The following is a 21,632-nucleotide window of genomic DNA, read 5'->3' on the forward strand; positions in this document are numbered from 1 at the left end:
CCAGATAGCTCAGAACGAGACAAGGAGAAAATTGAATGGGGGAAAATGAAATGTATTTTCCTGAACTGAAGAAAGACAGAAAGGTAATGACTCCAGAAGCCACAATTCTTCGTCTTTTGTGTAAGCGCTTGACTGCAGTGTGTCTGTCTTAGTGTGTGAATATGTGTATGTTTGTGACCTGTGGCCTGCGTAGTCTGTATGTTGTGCTAGTGAGGTAAGGTTTAGGCAACAGTGTAATGGAGGGAGAGGAGAGGAAATGGGGCCCTGGGCGTCTGACTAATCTCCAGAATGAGCTTATCTGGGCACTGCTGGGCTCTGGACTGTCTCGGGAGGTCCTGGTCCAAGCACTGGAAGAACTGGAGCAAGAGAGGGTCACCCCTGGAGCAGAGAAGGGGGACAGGGGAGATGGAGAGAGTTCGGAGGAGGGAGAAATGGATTTTCCACCACCAATATTCCAGGAGCTGGAGGCACTACCCTCAGAGGAGGCAGCCAGACAGAGGGCTCTGGTCGACCAACTTCTGCAGTAAGTAGCTCCCAAATCTCTGCCCTCCACCCTATCCTCTCCTTAACAACATACACATCAATCTCTTCATTTCATCAAACCTCATCTATTAATACAACAACAAAATTGGCACATCCCTTTGCTGTGGTTTTATTTTCTCACACAAGCTTTAATTTCTCAAAACAATGTCCAACTCATTTGTTAATAATTATTTAAAAACAAATACATTTTAGGGTGGTTACTTGATTCTGTTTTCCATTCTCTTTCTTTTCTGCTATCTTTTCTTGATGTTTTCTCACCACGAAAAGAGTACAAATAAGTGAGTTGTTCTTGGTCTTTTTCAAATTTGTTTCCCCACTCCCCCCTTCCTCCCTCATTCTCCTGCCCCCTCTTCCTCTTTATGAGATCTCTCTCAGCCTCTGAGGTGGATTTAAAGGAGGGTTCCTCCTTTCCTGATTACTAATTACCCAGCATTATTCTCTGGCCATTTCTATCGCTGAATGAACTGCATGCATGGGTTAAGATGAACAGAAATGTGTGTGTGTGTGTGTGTGTGTGTGTGTGTGAACAGATGTTAGTCAATATTTACTACAACTTGGAAGGCCATTTCATTTTCACCACATTTCAAACTACAACAAATACCTCATATTATGGTATAACTGCTCATTGTACAGTGCCTTGCGAAAGTATTCGGCCCCCTTGAACTTTGCGACCTTTTGCCACATTTCAGGCTTCAAACATAAAGATATAAAACTGTATTTTTTTGTGAAGAATCAACAACAAGTGGGACACAATCATGAAGTGGAACGACATTTATTGGATATTTCAAACTTTTTTAACAAATCAAAAACTGAAAAATTGGGCGTGCAAAATTATTCAGCCCCTTTACTTTCAGTGCAGCAAACTCTCTCCAGAAGTTCAGTGAGGATCTCTGAATGATCCAATGTTGACCTACATGACTAATGATGATAAATACAATCCACCTGTGTGTAATCAAGTCTCCGTATAAATGCACCTGCACTGTGATAGTCTCAGAGGTCCGTTAAAAGCGCAGAGAGCATCATGAAGAACAAGGAACACACCAGGCAGGTCCGAGATACTGTTGTGAAGAAGTTTAAAGCCGGATTTGGATACAAAAATATTTCCCAAGCTTTAAACATCCCAAGGAGCACTGTGCAAGCGATAATATTGAAATGGAAGGAGTATCAGACCACTGCAAATCTACCAAGACCTGGCCGTCCCTCTAAACTTTCAGCTCATACAAGGAGAAGACTGATCAGAATTGCAGCCATGAGGCCCATGATCACTCTGGATGAACTGCAGAGATCTACAGCTGAGGTGGGAGACTCTGTCCATAGGACAACAATCAGTCGTATATTGCACAAATCTGGCCTTTATGGAAGAGTGGCAAGAAGAAAGCCATTTCTTAAAGATATCCATAAAAAGTGTTGTTTAAAGTTTGCCACAAGTCACCTGGGAGACACACCAAACATGTGGAAGAAGGTGCTCTGGTCAGATGAAACCAAAATTGAACTTTTTGGCAACAATGCAAAACGTTATGTTTGGCGTAAAAGCAACACAGCTGAACACACCATCCCCACTGTCAAACATGGTGGTGGCAGCATCATGGTTTGGGCCTGCTTTTCTTCAGCAGGGACAGGGAAGATGGTTAAAATTGATGGGAAGATGGATGGAGCCAAATACAGGACCATTCTGGAAGAAAACCTGATGGAGTCTGCAAAAGACCTGAGACTGGGACGGAGATTTGTCTTCCAACAAGACAATGATCCAAAACATAAAGCAAAATCTACAATGGAATGGTTCAAAAATAAACATATCCAGGTGTTAGAATGGCCAAGTCAAAGTCCAGACCTGAATCCAATCAAGAATCTGTGGAAAGAACTGAAAACTGCTGTTCACAAATGCTCTCCATCCAACCTCACTGAGCTCGAGCTGTTTTGCAAGGAGGAATGGGAAAAAATTTCAGTCTCTCGATATGCAAAACTGATAGAGACATACCCCAAGCGAATTACAGCTGTAATCGCAGCAAAAGGTGGCGCTACAAAGTATTAACTTAAGGGGGCTGAATAATTTTGCACGCCCAATTTTTCAGTTTTTGATTTGTTAAAAAAGTATGAAATATCCAATAAATGTCGTTCCACTTCATGATTGTGTCCCACTTGTTGTTGATTCTTCACAAAAAAATACAGTTTTATATCTTTATGTTTGAAGCCTGAAATGTGGCAAAAGGTCGCAAAGTTCAAGGGGGCCGAATACTTTCGCAAGGCACTGTATATAGCTTAAAGTTGGCAATTGTACAACAATTAGCATGAAAACACAGAACTTGACCAATCATGCCTTAGTATCAAAATGTATCAAACATAGATAAAGCACTCCCCCTTCCTCCCTCATTCTCCTGCTCCCACTCCCCACTTCCTCCCTCATTCCCCTGCTCCATTCCCCACTTCCTCCCTCATTCTCCTGCTCCACTCCCCCCTTCCTCCCTCATTCTCTTGCTCCACTCCTCACTTCCTCCCTCAATTGCCTGTTCCACTCCTTACTTTCTCCCTCATTAACCTGCTCCACTCCCCCTTTCTCCCTCATTCTCCTGCTCCACTCCTCACTTCCTCCCTCAATTGCCTTTTCCACTCCTTACTTTCGCCCTCATTAACCTGCTCCACTCCCCCTTCCTCCCTCATTCTCCTGCTCCACTCCCCCTTTCCTCCCTCATTCTCCTGCTCCACTCCTCACTTTCTCCCTCATTAACCTGCTCCACTCCCTACTTCCTCCCTCATTCTCCTGCCCACACTCCCCACTTCCTCCCTCATTCTCCTGCCCCACTCTCCACTTCCTCCCTCATTTGCCTATTCCACTCCCCACTTCCTCCGTCATTCTATTCTCTGGCCATTTCTATCGTTGAATGAACTGCATGCATGGGTTAAGATGAACAGAAATGTGCTGTGTGTGTGTGTGTGTGTGTGTGTGTGTGTGTGTGTGTGTGTGTGTGTGTGTGTGTGTGTGTGTGTGTGTGTGTGTGTGTGTGTGTGTGTGTGTGTGTGTGTGTGTGTGTGTGTGAGAGAACAGATGTTAGTCAATATTTACTACAACTTGGAAGGCCATTTCATTTTCACCACATTTCAAACTACAACAAATACCTCATATTGTGGTATAACTGCTCATTGTATATAGCTTAAAGTTGGCAATTGTACAATAATTAGCATGAAAACACAGAACTTGACCAATCATGCCTTAGTATCAAAATGTATCAAACATATATTGTATATTTTAATATGCATAATAGCTATGTTATGTACTATTTCTAGCCATTAAGGTTTGTGTCACAGCAAGTAGGCTATGTTTCTGGGTATTATTTCAAGTGACCGGAGAGAGCTGGACTTTGCCCTACTGTGCGTCCCCTTATCTCTTGCCAACATCCCTCTCTTTCCCTCCCTCCCTTTATGCGCATGAGTTTTGTCTGTGTGTGTATGTGTCTGTGTGTGATAGGAAGGATCCATGGCATGTGGCAAAACTGGTGAAGAGCTACATGCAGCAGCATAACCTCCCCCAGAGAGAGGTGGTTGAGTCCACAGGCCTCAACCAGTCCCATCTCTCCCAACACCTCAACAAAGGCACACCCATGAAGAACCAGAAACGGGCTGCTCTATACAGCTGGTATGTCAGGAAGCAGGGCAAGATTAGCCAGCGTGAGTATTTGGCCAGCTGATAAGCTGACCCTGCCTGTACTGCAATATGACATTACAGTATGGACTCTCTAAGTGTAACATTTACACTACCGTCCAAAAGTTTGGGTTTACTTAGAAATGTCCTTGTTTTTGAAAGAAAAGCACATTTTTTTGTCCATTAAAATAACGTAAGAAAAGATCAGAAATACAGTGTAGACATTGTTAATGTTGTAAATGACTATTGTAGCTGGAAACGGCTGATTTATTTTGATGGAATATCTACATAGGCGTACAGGGTCCCATTAGCATCAACCATCACTTCTGTGTTCCAATGGCAAGTTGTGCTAGCTAATCCAAGTTTATAACTTTAAAAGGCTAATTGATCATTAGGAAACCCTTTTGCAATTATGTTAGCACAGCTGAAAACCGTTGTTCTGATTAAAATAGCAATAAAACTGTCCTTTAGACTAGTTGAGTATCTGGAGCGTCGCATTTGTGGGTTCGATTACAGGCTCAAAATGGCCAGAAACAAAGTACTTTCTTCTGAAACTCATCAGTCTATTCTTGTTCTGAGAAATGAAGGCTGTTCCATGCAAGAAATTGCCAAGAAACTGAAGATATCGTACTACTCCCTTCATAGAACAGAGCAAACTGGCTCTAACCAGAATAGAAAGAGTAGTGGGAGGCCCCGGTGCACAACTGAACAAGAGGACAAGTACATTAGATTGTCTAGTATGAGAAAGTCCTCAACTGACAGCTTCATTAAATAGTACCCGCAAAACACCAGTCTCAATGTCAACAGTGAAGAGGCTGGATGCTGGCCTTCTAGGCAGAGTTGCAAAGAAAAAGCCATATCTCAGATTGGCCAATAAAAATAAAAGATTAAGATGGGCAAAAGAACACAGACACTGGACAGAGGAAGATTGGAAAAAAAGTGTTATGGACAGACTAATCTAAGTTTGAGGTGTTCAGATCAAAAGAAAAACATTCGTGAGACGCAGAAAAAATGAAAAGATGCTGGAGGAGTGCTTGCCGCCATCTGTCAAGCATGGTGGAGGCAATGTGATGGTCTGGGGGTGCTTTGGTGGTGGTAAAGTGGGAGATGTGTACAGGGTAAAAGGGATCTTGAAGGAAGGCTATCATTCCATTTTGCAATGCCATGCCATACCCCGTGGATGGCACTTAATTGGAGCCAATTTCCTCCTACAACAGGGCAATGACCCAAAGCACAGCTCCAAACTATGCAAGAACAATTTAGGGAAGAAGCAGTCAGCTAGTATTCTGTCTAAAATGGAGTGGCCAGCACAGTCACCGGATATCAACCCTATTGAGCTGTTGTGGGAGCAGCTTGACCGTATGGTACGTAAGAAGTGCCCATAAAGCCAATCCAACTTGTGGGAGGTGCTTCAGGAAGCATTGGGTGAAATCTCTTCAGATTACCTCAACAAATTGACAACTAGAATGCCGAAGGTCTGCAAGGCTGTAATTGCTGCAAATGGAGGAATCTTTGACGAAAGCAAAGTTTCAAGGACACAATTATTATTTCAATTAAAAATAATTATTTACAACGTCTTGAATATATTTCCTATTCATTTTGCAACTAATTTCATGTATGTTTTCATGGAAAACAAGGACTTTTCTAACTGACCCCAAACTTTTGAACGGTAGTGTATGTCAAATCATGACTACCTCATTCATTAATAATCACAATTAATTACCATAAATCTACACTGAGTGTACAAATCATTGAACCATTGAACCCCCCTTTTTGCCCTCAGAACATAAATGTATAATTGTTGTGCAATTTATAGGCTATATTGAGGCTATATGGCGTTAGTGTGAAGCCTATAAGCCTAAATAAGCTACAGGTAGAAAAAGTTCATGTTCATCCACTGAGGCAAAAAATAACAATCTGAGTTTAACTCAATAAGATAAAAGCTGTGAAATTGAGAGTTGAAAAAGAGAAGGGAGGGCCAGAAAAATAGACTGTTTGGGAAAGATTTGGTGAAGTGGTAAAAGAGGATGATAGCAGTGCCGGCGATGTTATGTGAGGCATTCTAAAGTTATAAGATAGGGACTTCAAATAGGCCTATGGCACGTCAAGGGAACTGTAGCCTACTGTTCAGATGGGTTAAATGGAAACTGAAATCTGGACACTGACTGTAGGTCTATAACCTCTAATATAGCCTTAATATTAACTCCTGCAGAATAAATTATTTATTGCAGTAAAAAGACACCAAATGTAGGCTAAATTTTGACTCCGGAAAAGGAATGGAGAAATATGATTTCTTTCTTTCAGCATCTTAGGAGAATTCGAATGTGCAGTTAGTTACCGTCTGTTGGTTGTGCCATCTTTATCAGCATCATAAACGCTGACAACTCAACCACATAAAATATGCATTCAAGCCAAACTGAAATCTTATCAGAAACATGTTGGTTCATTTTCACAGCTCTCTATTTCCTTACAACCGGTCAAACTGATGTCATTTGGAAGTTTAGCATAGAAAAGCTTTTTTGTTGTTATTTATTGCATTTTCTTCCTGGTCCCTAAAAGTCTTTGCTCAGCGAAAGAAGCAGATATGACTGAGAACTTCACATATGTCAACTGGATTGAAGCATTCATTCTATCGATCTATGACATTATTTTTGAAGAGCAAGGTTTTATTTAGTCTTCTAGGGCAACATATAGCCTGATGGCAGAAGAGAGACTGCATGTATCTAATAATAGACAAGTTAACTAACAAATATCCTACCAAAATGAAGGAAATTATAAGCAGAAACATATCTAAATCAGGCAACCCCTGTCAAAAAATAGTTCTGCTGTCTCTGACTGCCTACAGAGCATTTTCTATACTAGCGGGTTAGGGACAGGTGCGGGCCTCAGATTTTCACTTTATCACATATAGTCTGGCAGTTGCATTTAGGTTATTAGCAATTGCAGGCAGGTGTGCGGTTGAACAAACAGATGACCCATGGACCACTGCCATGAACACCAACGTGAAGTTCATTGGAGCATGTCAAATTAGGTGTCACATGAAACCTATATACATTTTATATATACATTTTCAACAATTGTCCATCCTAAAATGCAGGAATAAGCAAAGGCTTTGATTTCTGGTCAAACAGATGTAAAGGGGGTCTTAGACAACATCTACCAGAAGAAGTATTTAAAAGTATTAGAAATTAGTAAATCAAAACATAATGTTGAAGTAAAGCTCCCTGCCAACTAATATCAACACTTATATTTTGTTTTGGTGAAATTACATGCCGTCTGTAAGTTTAAGAAACAGTGACTTGTGATTCCATTACCAAAAACCTACATATCTCTAAGATATTTTCTAGATGATGAAAGTTCCCAGCAGTAGCAAGTAAAGGTAGGTAAAGGTACCGATTAGTTGGTATTTTTGCTGATATATAGTTTGTTTATGAATTATTAAGTCATTAAAACTCAATTCTGTTACCAAATCTTTAACGGAATTACTGCAATTGTGTCACGTGTGCTCCCTCTCCGGCCTCTAGGTCACCAGGCTGCTCTTTATGTTATGGCACACACCTGTTACCATGTTCCGTGCACCTGCGCGTCATCAGACTCACCTGGACTCCATCACTTCCCTGATTACCTTCCCTATATATGTCACTCCCGTTGGTTTCTTCCCTAGGTGTTATTGTATCCGTTTCAGTTTCCTGTCTGTGCGTTGTTCATGTTTCTTGTTTTGTTTAATAAATGATGCACTCCCTGAACTTGCTTCCCGACTCCCAGTGCACCCATTACAAATTAAATAGGCTACAATGGGAAATCATAGTAGTCCCAAACCACAGTTGGATCTCAGTTGCCACTGTCCTCCCTTCCACTGGCATACTGTTATGTTCAGCTCATAACTTTTTCTCTCTGTCATTTCGTGGTCAAAACAAGACTGTGAAAAAAGTCTGGACAACCCCTTCCTCTCACTCTGCCGCTCTCTCGCTCTACTCTCTCTCCAGTTAATGCCACCTCTCCCAGCTCTTACTGGCACCTACCATGACACCTACCACCTACCCTCTTTCCATTTACTGTAATAAGCATCCTCACCCATTGAGCACTGCCCGACACCGACATCCATGGGCGTTCAAAAGTAGTTGAAATTTGGTCAGCCCGCCCTTGCCTGACCAAATCTGAACCAATCATAGACTATGTTTCTCAAGTTTGGCGAGCACAGTACAGTAGAACACAGTAGAGAACAGAGTGCAGTACAGTAGAGCACACTAGAGTAGGGTACAGTATACTGTACTTAACATATCTACTTTTCTCTACCGTGCTGTACTGTATTGTACTGTACTCTACTGTGCTGTACTGTGATGTCCAAACCTGTGAAACATAGACGTCTATGATTGTTTAAGATTTAGTCTGGTCCGGACAAACCAAATGTGGTCTTGTTTGGGGCCAGAGCTCATTACAGTAATAGCCAGTGTGTAGAATAATACCCAAATGTGTACCTATTCGGGATACATCACCATGAAGAGAATGATATTCCTGTCCATAATTATGCATTTCTGTAGAGTATCTTACAGATCAGAGACCCATGATGTCAGGGCTGGTTCCAGGTATAAGCTACAAAAGTGACCGCTATTTTTAACTTATTTATTTAACCTTTATTTAACTAGGCAAGTCAGTTAAGAACAAATTCTTATTTACAATGGCAGCCTACCCCGGCCAAACCCGGACGACGCTGGGCCAATTGTGCGTCGCCCTATGGGACTCCCAATCATGTCCAGATGTGATTCAGCCTGGATTCGAACCAGGGACTGTAGTGACGCCTCTTGTACTGAGATGCAGTGCCTTAGACTGCTGCGCCACTTGTTATGGGGCACCGACTGAAATGATTCTTATTAAAAAAAAGGAACTTAGTCGAGAGTTAGAATAGTACAACATTAAAGGTGCAATATCTAAATTTGGTTGTGCATCAGCAGTTTTTCCTCTTCTTATGTCAGTCACTGACAGTCTCTCAATTAGCCCATGTCACAGTGTTCATTTTGGCAGCTATTTTAGATTTTGTTTAAGTCTTAGTTTTAGTCTAAAAATTCATTTTTAGTCAATCACATTTGAGTCATTTTATCCATCCTTAGTTTTAGTTATTATTAGTTGACTAAAACTCTGGACAATTTCAGTCTGTTTTTTGTCAAATAAGTCAATGCATTTTTTTGTATTAAATAATTAATATTTAGGCTACCTCTAACTTCCATTATGTGCACATTCAGATAGCCTTGTCCAACTAGGCCTACTGTCCCCTCATATACCTTAACTGGCAACATTGATAATGTGGCAGATTGTAACCAATGCCAGCCATATTTAACCATATAGGCCATAAAGTAGGGTTCCCAAACTAGCGACCCGCGGGCCAAATGGTTTTATTTGGCCTTGCAATTCTTCATTTTTGGACTTAAAAGACTGTAAAAAGACCAGGAAATCAGCTCAAAGGGATTTTAATTTAAGCATTTTGTTCCCAAGTATTCCCATGCATAATAGTGTGACAGTGTGACAGTATACAAATGTAAGCAAGGTTTGAAATGATAATGTTTTAGTCAAAGATTATATCTGTTTGGGCTTCTTGCGGTCAATTTGCAGTCTACAAAATATTTGTAATTATGTTCCGGACCCCAACTAGCCACTCTCTAAAAAAATTGGCCCGCGGATTAATCTAGTTCAGTGGTTCCCAAACTTTTATAGTCCTGTACCCCTTCAAACATTCAACCTCCAGCTGCGCACCTCCTCTAGCACCAGGGTCAGCGTACTCTCAAATGTTGTTTTTTGCCACCATGGTAAGCCTGCCACACACACATGATACATTTATTAAACATAAGAATTAGTGTGAGTTTTTGTCACGACCCGGCTAGTGGGAAGTGACAAAGAGCTCTTATATCACCAGGGCACAAATAATAATATAATAATAATGAATAACTTTGTTCTTTATTTAACCATCTTACATATAAAACCTTATTTGTACATTGAAAAATGTAAATAACTCACCACAAGCTAATGAGAAAGGTGTGCTTGAAAGGATGCACATAACTCTGCAATGTTGTGTTGTATTGGAAAGAGTCTCAGTCTTAAATAATTTTCCACACACAGTCTGCACCTGCATTTAGTTTTCATGCTAGTGAGGGCTGAGAATACACTCTCACATAGGTACATGGTTTCAAAGGGCATCAGTGTCTTAACAGCTCGATTTGCCAAGGCAGGATACTCTGAGCACAGCCCAATCCAGAAATCTGACAGTGGCTTCTGATTAAATACAATTTTCACAGAACCGCTTGTTGCAATTTCGATGAGGCTGTCTTTTTAGATATCGGTAAGTGAACTGGAGGCAGGGCATGAAAGGGATGACGAATCCAGTTGTTCGTGTCATCCGTTTCGGGAAAGTACCTGCATAATTGCGCACCCAACTCACTCAGGTGCTTCGTTATATCACACTTGACATTGTCCGTAAGCTTGAGTTCATTTGCACACAAAAAAAGAAAACTTTAAGCTTGTCTCTCAATTAAAAAAAACGTGTCAATACTTTGCCCCTTGATAACCAGCACACTTCTGTATGTTGTAAAAGCGTTAAATGATCGCTGCCAATATCATTGCATAGTGCAGAAAATACACGAGAGTTCAGGGGCTTTGCTTTAACAAAGTCAACCATTTTCACTGTAGTGTCCAAAACATCTTTCAAGCTGTCAGGCATTCCCTTGGCAGTGAGAGCCTCTCGGTGGATGCTGCAGTGTACCCAAGTTGCGTCTGGAGCAACTGCTTGCATGCGCATTACCACTCCACTATGTCTCACTGTCATGGCTTTTGCGCCATCAGTACAGATACCAACACATCTTGAACACCAAAGTCCATTTGATGTCACAAAGCTGTCCAGTACTTTCAAAGTATCCTCTCCTGTTGTCCTGGTTTCCAGAAGAGGATGTCTTCCTTAATTGACCTCCCATAAATGTAACGGATATATACCAGGAGCTGTGCCAGGCCCGCCACGTCTGATGACTCATCCAGCTGTAACGCACAGAATTCACTGGCTTGTATGCAAAGCAGTAATTGTTTCAAAATATCTCCTGCCATGTCACTGATGCGTCCTGAAACAGTATTGTTTGATGAAGGCATTGTCTGTATAGATTTTTGGGAATTTTCCCCCAGCAGTGTCACTGCCATAGCCATGGCATCAGGAAGAATGAAGTCCTCCACAATAGTACGGGGCTTGCCTGTCCTAGCCACTCGATAGCTCACCATATAAGACGCTTCTAGCCCTTTCTTATTAATGGTATCTGTTGTTTTTATACATTTCTTACTACTCGAAAGTAGTCTTAATTCTCAAATTGGCCTGTTTTGTTTCTAAATGTCTGCGCAAGAGTGAAGGTTTCATTGAGTTGTGAGATAGTACTTTTGCACATATAACACACTGTGGCTGAGTAAAGGCACTACTCCCAATATAAGTGAACCCCAAATCAATGTAGTTCTCATCAAATTTGCGCCTCTTCGATGGTCCAACGTCTCTGTCTGTTGTTTGCTGCTTTTCCGGGTAAGGGAGCTACTGTCAGTGTCCATGCTAGCTGGGCTTACAACAAATGTAGAATTACTGATGCTAGCAGAGCAACTTGTGTCGTCGACAAGTGCAGGTGTAGTACTGCTGGTAGTAGCAGTACTACCAGTAGAGCTGGTATGTGTCTCTATGGACGCGGGCCATACTTTTTATTTTGACCATATATCCATTTTCAAACTGAATGAGCAACAGCTACGTTTGGCTACGTACAGACCGTTAGTGGAATTCCTGCGAGAGAGTAACGGTTAATGTGATTGGATGTTAATTATTTGACTAGGCTACCTGTATTTGACATTGTGTTGTTATTTCGCTGAACACTAGATGGTTTCATTTTATTTTTGGCAGTGAAACGAAGCTACTCAGGCAAGAAAAAAACCTCACCCAAATGTATAACCATGTTGGAAAATATAAATGGACTGTATGAAAATGTGGGGAAAAAAAGAAAAAAAAAGAAAAAAGAAAGTGAATCACATTTTTATTTGGCGTACCCCTGACGGCATTGTGTGTACCCCTGGGGGTATGCATACCCCAGTTTGGGAATACCTGATCTAGTTGATGATCTCTGCTATAAAGCCTTGGCTACAGGTTCAACAATTTACAGCTCTGATTTTCTCCCCATCATAACCGTCAAGGGTGTAAATAACAATGGTTTCCTTGAAAGGGGATAATTTGAGCTTTACAAAACTGCTAGAAGTATTACTTTTTTCAACAAATTGCACAAAAAAAACAACATCCGCAACTTGCATTTGCGGACTGCGGGAACACAGATGAGAGAGTAGTAGTGCACACGGGAAAATAGAGCTTCTAATGTGATCAAAGTAAAAGTAGCCTACATGAAAGTAAGAGAGAGAGTAAACATTGTTTCTAGATGAGGTCAGTTACAAGTCAAGTGTCCTGGCTTCGCATCCGTTCAAAAAGATTGATGAGTGACTGAAGTGACCGCTTGGGAGCTGTGCGGGAGAGCTGGGCAGATTAGCTCAATCAGACCGTGCAACTGAGAGAAGTCAATTCTGCCAAGAATTGCATGAAATATTCTGCATGCATTCTTAGGATTGGACAAAACAGATAAAAGGCGCTTCATGTCAAATGTAATGTCCATTAGTCTCACATGGAATTATTGTCTCGTCCCATTTTCGTCAACTACACTGAACAAAAATAAATGCAACATGTAAAGTTTTGGTCCCATGTTTCATGAGCTGAAATAAAAGAACCCAGAAATGTTCCATATGCACAAAAAAACGTATTTCTCTAAAATGTTGTGCACAAATTGGTTTTGCCAAGATCATCTATCCACCTGACAGGTGTGGCATATCAAGAATCTGATTGAACAGCATGATAATTACACAGGTGCACTTTGTGCTGGGGACAATGGAAGGCCACTCTAAAATGTGAAGTTTTGTCACACAACACAATGAAAAAAGACCGGAATGTCCACCAGAGCTGTTGCCAGAGAATTTTATGTTAATTTCTTTACCATAAGCTGCCTCCAACGTCATTTTAGATAATTTGTCAGTACATCCAACAGACCACGTGCATAGTGTCGTGTGGGCAAGCGGTTTGCTGATCTCAGTGTTGTGAACAGAGTGCCCCATGGTGGTGGTGGGGTTATGGTATGGGCAGCCATAAGCTATGGACAACGAACACAACTGCATTTTATCGATGGCAATTTGAATGCACAAAAATACTGTGACGAGATCCCAAGGCCCTGTATTCCCAGTCATGCGAAATCTATAGATTAGGGCCTAATGAATTTATTTCAATTGACTGATTTCCTCATATGAACTGTAACTCAGTAAAATCAATGAAATTGTTCCATGTTGCGTTTATATTTTTGTTCAGCATAAAATTATAAGTAATTGTAATAGTTAGGTCTTTTTTTAGGCCATCATTGTAAATGAGAATTTGATTTGAACTGACTTGCCTAGTTAAATAAAGGTTGAAATTTTTTTTCAAAATGTTTTTTTTCCAGGTCTTCAGGAATAGGTCGTTGACAAGTATTTTTCGTCATTTATTGGTTACAAAATGAACACTGGCATGTCAGCAACAACATTTCAAATTGGTAAATTTGTGTACTCAGCTATCTAAACTTGTAGTAATCATGGTCGAATTACCAACAGGGCACGCAATTTCACTTGGGGCCCCCAAAAGGTTAGAGCTGGCCCTGAATTCCGTTACCATAATTCCATTGCCAGATGTAAAACCACTTCACTTACTGTAGTTCAATAACCAAAATATTTGTTTTTCAAACTCAAGGTGCCGTGTCATAGCTGACACCCAGTTATTTTTGAAGCCATCTTTGAATCTTAATTCGGAGCAGATATTTAACCGATCTTGGTAAACGTGAACGCATAAAAAACTGAGTGAGATTTTACCATAATTCTGTTACCAAACAAACTTTGCATCTGCACACTTCTTCTAGAAAATGTGTTTTTGTTCAATTGTCTGTGTACATTGTTCAAAGTAGTCCTTGTGTATAGAGTTGAATGGTTTGTTAAACTTTGAAATCAATGTTTTTTGTTTGGCATACATTTTAAAGTCAAAGCGTAATTCCGTTACCGTGGAATGTAATTTTTTTAAATATATTTTTTTAACCTTTATTTAACTAGGCAAGTCAGTTAACAACAAATTCTTATTTACAATGACGGCCTAGGAACAGTGGGCTAACTGCCTTGTTCAGGGGCAGAACGACAGATTGTCACGCCCTGACTTTAGAGAGCCTGTTTATTTCTCTATTTGGTTAGGTCAGGGTGTAATTTGGGTGGGCATTCTAGTTTTCTATTTCTTTGTTGGCCAGGTATGGTTCCCAATCAGAGGCAGCTGTCTATCGTTGTCTCTGATTGGGAATCATACGTAGTCAGCCTGTTTTCCACCTGAGTTTGTGGGATCTTGTTTTTGCACAGCTGCTGTATAGCCCTGCAGAATTTTATGTTTGTTGTGGTTTTTGGGTGTTCATCTAAAATAAAGTAAGCTGTACATTTTCCTCGCTGCGCTTTGGTCTCATTCCGACGACGGATGTAACACAGACTTTTACCTTGTTAGCTCAGGGATTTGATCTAACAACCTTTCGGTTACTGGCCCAATGCTCTAACCACTAGGCTACCTGCCACCCCAATTGCCCATTACGTAACCCCTGTTACATGTATTCCGTTATTACCCAATATGTAACATATTAAGTTCCTGTGAATTATCCCTATGTTTAAAAATATATATAACACAATCCTGTCTGAATAATACTGATACTAATGTAAATACTGATATTAATATGACGATAGCAGATGAACAATACAAAAATATGCATGTTTTCCATGCAGAGTTTACCAATGCCAGTCATGGCCTTGGGACCGGAGAGGAGCAGGGAGAGGACATAAGGAAAGGACGGAGGAACAGGTTCAAATGGGGACCCGCCTCCCAGCAAATCCTATTCCACGCCTATGAACAACAGAAGAACCCAAGTAAAGAGGAGCGAGAGGGATTCGTGGAGGAGTGTAACAGGTGAGATAGAGGGGAGGGGTCAGATGAAAAATAATGGAAATGGTAAGAAATGTTCCCAGTTTCAGTGCAATGGAGGAGCTGTCATTGTCATTTTAGCGTGCCCCTTTTAAACATGTTTTTCTTGCTCTGGGGCCTTTCTGGCTCTCCCTCAGGGTTGAGTGTCTCCAGAGGGGTGTGTCTCCGTCCCAGCTGGCTGGACTGGGCTCTAACCTGGTGACAGAGGTACGAGTGTACAACTGGTTTGCTAACCGCCGCAAGGAGGAGGCATTCCGCCATAAACTGGCTCTCGATACGCCTTACACCAGCCAATCAGCAAGCACCACCAACCACACTCTCTCACACAGCCCTGTGCAAGGTATCACTCACTAAGACCAAAGTGAATAAAAATATTAATTAATTTAATCCACAAACAGCATAATTAATCATTCATGTTGTCCTCAGATGTTCTGTTATGTACTATTATTAGTACCACGATACAGAGGAACAGAACCAAGACTGCCAGGGTGCAAAATGTACTTATACCAGGAAACACCTGATCCTAACTCATCCTAACACTCTTCCAGGCATGAAGTACAGCCAGCAAATCCCATGTGACAGTCTGGGATCAGCAAGGGGTCGCAGTGGAGACCGAGGCTTGGGAGGCCACCTGGCCAGCCCCATCCAACTTGAGCCCAGCCACACACTCCTGGAAACACACTATCACAAACTAGTGAGATCACCTACCATTATACAGTGCATTTGGAAAGTATTCAGACCCCTTCCCTTTTTCCACATTTTGTTAAGTTAGTCTTATTCTAAAATACCAACAAATCCTCAATCTACACACAATATCCACATAATGACAAAGCAAAAACCGTTTTTTTGAATTTTTACAAAACGTATTAAAAATAAAAACAGATACCTTATTTACATAAGTATTCAGACAATTTGCTATGAGACTCGAAATTGAACTCAGGTGCATCCTGTTTCCATTGATCATCCTTGAGATGTTTTTAAGTCCACCTGTGGTAAATTAAATTGATTGGACATGATTTGGAAAGGAACACACCTGTCTATATAAGGTCCCACAGTTGACCGTGCATGTCAGAGCAAAAACCAAGCCATTAGGTCGAAGGAATTGTAGAGCTCCGAGACAGGATTGTGTCAAGGCAAAGCTCTGGAGAAGGGTACCAAAAAATGTCTACAGCATTGAAGGTCCCCAAGAACACATTGGCCTCCATCATTCTTAAATGGAAGACATTTGGAACCAGCAAGACTCTGGCCGACTGGACAAACTGAGCAATCGGGGGAGAAGGGCATTGGTCAGGGAGGTGACTAAGAACCCAATGGTCACTCTGACAGAGCTCTAGAGTTCCTCTGTGGAGATGGGAGAACCTTCCAAAAGGACAACCATCTCTGCAGCACTCCACCAATCTAGCCTTTGTGGTAGAGTGGCCTGACGGAAGCCACTCCTCAGTAAAAGACACATGACAGCCCGCTTGGAGTTTGCCAAAAGGCACCTAAAGAACTCACAGACCATGATAAACAAGATTGGTCTGTTGAAACCAAGATTCAACTAAGCGTTGCGTCTGGAGGAAACCTGGAAACATGCACCATTCCTACGGTGAAGCATGGTGGTGGCAGCATCATGCTGTGGGGATGTTTTTCATTGGTAGGGACTGGGAGACTAGTCAGGATCAGGGGAAAGATGAACAGAGCAATGTACAGAGAGATCCTTGATGAAAACCTGCTCCAGAGCACACAGGATCGCAGACTGGGGCGAAGGTTGACCTTCCAACAGGACATCGACCCTAAGCACACAACCAAGACAGCGCAGGAGTGGCTTCGGGAAAAGTCTCTGAATGTCCTTGAGTGGCCCAGCCAGAACCCGGACTTGAACCCGATCAAACATCTCTGGTGAGACCTGAAAATAGCTGTGCAGCAACACTACACCCATCCAACCTGACAGAGCTTGAGAGGATCTGCAAAGGAGAATGGGAGAAACTCCCCAAATACAGGTGTGCCAAGTTTGAAGCGAGGTTGTAATCGCTGCCAAAGGTGCTTCTACGTAACAAAATGTGAGAAAAAAAATTAAGGGGTCTGAATAATTTCCGAATGCACTGTATAATTATTAACCATATCTCAAACTGACACACATTGTCACCAACCAGTGAGATCACAAACAACCTCCCATTTTCACAAACCAGAGAGATCAGCAAATATGTTCACATAATCACAATACACATCATCACCATACAGAGATTATTAACTGCACCACAACATCATGCAAACCAGTGTGATCACAAATAATATTATATCATAATAAGCCAATCACAAACCACAATATATCATAATAAGCAAATGCGATCACAACTCATATTACATCATAATAAGCCAATGAGATAGCAAACCATATTTATTACATCATAACATAAGCCAATGAGATCACAATCCATATCATCACAAGTGATAGATCATCATGTAAGCCAGTGAAATTACAAAGCCATATCGCATAAAACTAGTAAGATCGTACAATACTTCCCTCCATCATAAACCTTTGAGTTTACAAAGCATCTCAATCCTCACAGTAATCTATGGCTGTGGTTGTCACTATCTGCCAACCACCCTCTTTCCCATCTCAGGTATCAGGAGGTGGTCCACTGCCCCCAGTAAGCACCCTGACCTCACTCCACAGTCTGTCTGCCTCGCCTTCTCCCCCCCAGGGACTCGTCATGGCCTCCTTGCCCAGCGCCATGAGTTTGGGAGAGTCCTCTCTCCTCATTGGTAACTTATGACATTATCAATCATAGTCTGCTGCTGGAAGATATATGTGCAATGGCTTTACATCCCCTGCTATATTGTGGATAAAAAGTTACCTGTCTAACAGAACACAGAGGGTTTTCTTTAATGGAAGCCTCTCCAACATAATCCATGTAGAATCAGGAATTCCCCAGGGCAGTTGTCTAGGCCCTTTACTTTTTTCAATCTTTACTATTGACATGCCACTACTATTGACATGCCTATGTATGCGGATGACACAACACTATACACATAAGCTACTACAGCGAGTGAAATCACTACAACACTTAACAAAGAGCTGCAGTTAGTTTCAGAATGGGTGGCAAGGAATAAGTTGGTTCTAAAGATTTCAAAAACTAAAAGAATTGTATTTGGGACAAATCGTTCACTAAACCTCAACTTAATCTTGCACTAAATAATGTGGAAATTTAAAAGGTTTAGGTGACTAAACAGCTTGGAGTAACCCTGGATTGTAAACTGTCATGGTCAAAACATGTTGATACAACAGTAACTAAAATGGGGAGAAGTCTATCAATAAAGCGCTGCTCTTCCTTTTTAACAACACAATCAACAAGGCAGGTCCTACAGGCCCTAGTTTTGTCACACATGGACTACTGTTCAGTCGTGTGGTCAGGTGCCACAAAGAGGGCCCTCAGAAAATTACAATTGGCTCAGAACATTACTGCCTTAATGTTGCTGGACCCCAGGAAGAGTAGCTGCTGCCTTATCAGCAGCTAATGGGGATCCTTAATACAGTTGAAGTCAGAAGATTACATACACTTTTTCAACCACTCCACAAATTTCTTGTTAACAAACTATAGTTTTGTCAAGTCGGTTAGGACATCTACTTTGTGCATGACAAGTAATTTTTTCCAACAATTGTTTACAGACAGATTATTTCACTTATAATTCAGTGTATCACAATTCTAGTGGGTCAGAAGTTTACATACACTAAGTTGACTGTGCCTTTAAACAGCTCGGAAAATTCCAGAAAATGATGTCATGGCTTTAGAAGCTTCTGATATGCTAATAGACATCATTTGAGTCAATTGGAGGTGTACCTGTGGATGAATTTCAAGGCCTACCTTCAAACTCAGTGCCTCTTTGCTTGACATCATGGAAAAATCAAAAGAAATCAGCCAAGACCTCAAGAAAAAAAATTGTAGACCTCCACAAGTCTGGTTCATCCTTGGGAGTAATTTCCAAACGCATGAAGGTATCACGTTCATCTGTACAAACAATAGTACACAAGTATAAACACCATGGGACCACGCAGCCGTCATACCGCTCAGGAAGAAGACGCGTTCTGTGTCCTAGATATGGGCAAATCAATCCCAGAACAACAGCAAAGGACCCCGTGAAGATGCTGGAGGAAACAGGTACAAAAGTATCTATATCCACAGTAAAACTAGTCCTATATCGACATAACCTGAAAGGCTGCTCAGCAAGGAAGAAGCCACTGCTCCAAAACCGTCATAACAAAAACAGACTACGGTTTGCAACTGCACATGGGGACAAAGATCGTACTTTTTGGAAAAATGTCCTCTGGTCTGATGAAACAAAAATAGAACTGTTTTGGCCATAATGACCATCGTTATGTTTAGAGGACAAAGGGGGATGCTTGCAAGCCGAAGAACACCATCCCAACCGTGAAGCACGGGGGTGGCAGCATCATGTTGTGGGGGTGCTTTGATGCAGGAGGGACTGGTGCACTTCACAAAATAAATGGCATCATGAGGCAGGAAAATTATGTGGATATATTGAAGCAATATCTCAAGACATTAGTCAGGACATTAAAGCTTGGTTGTAAATGGGTCTTCCAAATGGACAATGAGCCCAAGCATACTTCCAAAGTTGTGGCAAAATGGGTTAAGGACAACAAAGTCAAGGTATTGGAGTTGACATCCCAAAGCCCTGACCTCAATACCATAGAACATTTGTGGGCAGAACTGAAAAAGCGTGTGCGCGCAAGGAGGTCTACAAACCTGACTCAGTTAAACCAGCTCTGTCATGAGGAATGGGCCAAAATTCACCCAACTTGTTGTGGGAAGCTTGTGGAAGGCTACTTGAAACATTTCACCCAAGTTAAACAATTTAAAGGCAATGCTACCAAATACTAAGGCAGTTAACCCACTGTTCCTAGACCATCATTGAAAATAAGAATTTGTTCTTAACTGACTTGCCTAGTTAAATAAAAGTAAAATAAAAACATCTCAAATGGCTCTAAGTCTGTGCATATTATATATCCACTGTAGTGTATTGTTTCCTTTTCTAGTGATGATCAGAAAACTGTCAGATATCAACTTTAATTGACATTTACAAAGTAGCCTAATCCATGTTTTCCTGGCCTGTTGGTCAACAGGTCAAACAGTACCTGTCATCAACAACATGGGAGGCGGGTTCACCACCCTTCAGCCAATCTCTTTCCAGCAGCAACTCACACAGCAGTTTCAGAATCATATGGGCCACAGTTCTTTCATGGCAACCATGACAGGGCTTCCATGTCACAGTAAGGCCACAGTGGCAGCATGTTATTCCTTCATTTGCCCTGTTGACATAAATACATCTATGAAACAAGGAATACGTGACATAATAAAACAGCTAGAACTAACAAGGGTTTCATAAAGTATCTCTGCACCTGCTCTCAATTTCTCCATTGCAGTGTACAGCAAGTCCGATATGTCTCCCTACCCTCCCTCCAGCCTACTGTCCCAAGCCATGGTTGTCACTGACAGCAGCAGCCTTGGAACACTGACCAGTCTAAGCGCAGTCAGACAGGTACTGTGAAGCCAAATATTAACCAATATGAAAGTGATGCCATTAATATTCGCTTACATATAGTCTAAGTTATAGGATACAGGCACAGAAAAGTCTAGACTCACCGGCTAATGATCAGAAATAGTATTAATGTGGATTGAATCTGATAATTACTTTTGCATTGGTTAGATTCTGACAACAGACCCTGAGGAGGAGACAGAACCCATCCAGGATGACTCTCTACACCTGCAATCCCCTTCACCTGTGCCAGGTAAGAAACATCACTCTGGTGTGAAATATTTCCGTGAAGATGCAGTTTGACATTACAGGGGAGATTCAAGACATTAAAAAAAACTTAGCGTAACACATATTTCAAAGTCATTTAGCCCATGGTAAAATATAAATATAACCCATGGTATTCTCTAGTTGGCAGTGAAAATAGGGAATTTTAAATGCAGGTTTGTAATTGGAATGTTAGTAGAGAACCTGGAAACTAATAACTTACTATCGCTTTTTTCTAGTTTCCTCTGGGAACTTAGAGTTTTATCCTCCCTGAAACTCATCCACCTCACCTCCTCTCATCTTCGCCGGCAGACATCAACTCCTACATTCCTGAACATATGGTCTCTACTGCACAGTAGCAACAGAATGTAACTGCTATGTAATGTGAAGGGCTGGTGGTAGAGGAGGTGAAACTAAATGTTACAGTAGGTAGAGAACTGGAATAAAGACGCAACACAAATTCACGAAATTTGCATAAAAACTATCTCTGCAGTAACATTTTCCAGAGAAGCCATATTTGCCATTCTGCCAGATGCAGGCAGTACCAGTGAAAATGTGGACACACCTACTCATTCATGG

General features: G+C 41.4%; 1 pseudogene; it reads left to right on the forward strand.

Moving 5' to 3' along the window:
• On the forward strand, window positions 1–21,522 carry LOC139410833 (hepatocyte nuclear factor 1-alpha-like; annotated as a pseudogene).
• Window positions 21,523–21,632: the final 110 nt, after the last annotated feature.

The sequence above is a fragment of the Oncorhynchus clarkii genome, chromosome 6, assembly GCF_045791955.1.
Source record: "Oncorhynchus clarkii lewisi isolate Uvic-CL-2024 chromosome 6, UVic_Ocla_1.0, whole genome shotgun sequence".
Taxonomy (NCBI): domain Eukaryota; kingdom Metazoa; phylum Chordata; class Actinopteri; order Salmoniformes; family Salmonidae; genus Oncorhynchus; species Oncorhynchus clarkii.